General features: G+C 54.6%; 1 non-coding gene across 1 annotated transcript; it reads left to right on the forward strand.

Annotated features, from left to right (window-relative positions):
- Positions 1-296: 296 nt before the first annotated feature.
- Positions 297-369, forward strand: Trnaa-cgc (transfer RNA alanine (anticodon CGC)). Its single transcript has one exon. It is a non-coding gene; the product is annotated as a tRNA-Ala (tRNA).
- Positions 370-1,451: the final 1,082 nt, after the last annotated feature.

The raw sequence follows: 1,451 nt of genomic DNA on the forward strand, positions 1-1,451 counted from the left end.
CAAACATTACAGAGGCAGCTAGCTATTAACGTATGGCAGATTGACAGGGGGATTACTGAACAACCCGAACCGCAGATTGCTCTAACCCGTCCCTACTCCACAAGGGAAAAACGGACCACCCAATTCATAAATAACCACCTTCCCGTGGGTGGGCAAACGGAGAAGAATGGTGGGACGACCCGAAAACAAAGCGGCTGGTGACCTCACCAAGAAAACAAGTAGAATTTAACAAGTAAATGAAACAAGTAAATGAATCACTTAACTTCTAATAAACTGCGATTTCTGGCGAAGAACCGAGCGAGGTGGCGCAGTGGTTAGCGCACTGGACTCGCATTCGGGAGGACGACGGTTCAATCCCGTCTCCGGCCATCCTGATTTAGGTTTTCCGTGATTTCCCTAAATCGCATGAGGCAAATGCCGGGATGGTTCCTTTGAAAGGGCACGGCCGATTTCCTTCCCCATCCTTCCCTCACCCGAGCTTGCGCTCCGTCTCTAATGACCTCGTTGTCGACGGGACGTTAAACACTAATCTCCTCCTCCTCTGTCGAAGACCTGGCGCAGCACCCCTAACGCTCTCCCGAACCGTCCGCTGCCAGCCGCTTCAACGGACGCATGAAGGCGCGCCGATCTCCCGTCTCACGGTGTCGCAGCTCGCACCGGCCAGCCTGATGTCGTGGTTTGACTTCTGTTGTTCTCGTGTCGACCGAAAAGCCACTACCCCTTTCTATATGGCGCGGCCCACTGGACTCACGTGGGGACCTCACATGCGCCGACGCTCAAGGCGGACAAGTCATATTGTGTCTCAGTGCGCGACCGACCAACCGATCGATCCCACCGCCAATGACCGTTGCCCGAGCAGCTCGAGCAGACTATCTGCCTCACATGCAGACTCAGAAGCAGGAACTAAGACCCGACCAGGCGAGCACTAGCTGAATTCTGTTACTGGCGGAGTGGCAAGACTCTCATTTTCTCTCTTTAAGGTTTGATCCAAACGACAGACATACCAGCACTCCGACGACAGACAGACACTAACTGCCGCACAAATGCGAACGAGAGACAGACAAGCAACAGGTGACGGGGCGACCTTATAGCACCCCTTAAATGCACGTGAACAGGCAACCTTTCCCCTTTTCCCCCAGAGGGAGACACCAAAGCTGCGATTGCCACAGCGGCGCCACCCCAGAAACGGAGGGCGACTGCTTCACACTACACGCTGTGGTGCGCTCTTCAAAACAGCAAATTTGACCACGGGTCAGGTGCGCTGCTGGGGCATCAGGGAAAGCTTCAAAAATGGTCGCTGAGCAGAGAGACTGCCATGGGCCAGCCGTCGTCGCAATGTCAGTGTGGATACTTGCCTTGCTACTCTTATGTCCAGTGCCTATTGTTGGTGCGCTGCTGCAGCGCCAGGGAAAGCTTCAACAACGGTCGCTGAGCAGACACTGTCATGAGCC

Source organism: Schistocerca cancellata, chromosome 4 (assembly GCF_023864275.1).
Source record: "Schistocerca cancellata isolate TAMUIC-IGC-003103 chromosome 4, iqSchCanc2.1, whole genome shotgun sequence".
Lineage (NCBI taxonomy): Eukaryota > Metazoa > Arthropoda > Insecta > Orthoptera > Acrididae > Schistocerca > Schistocerca cancellata.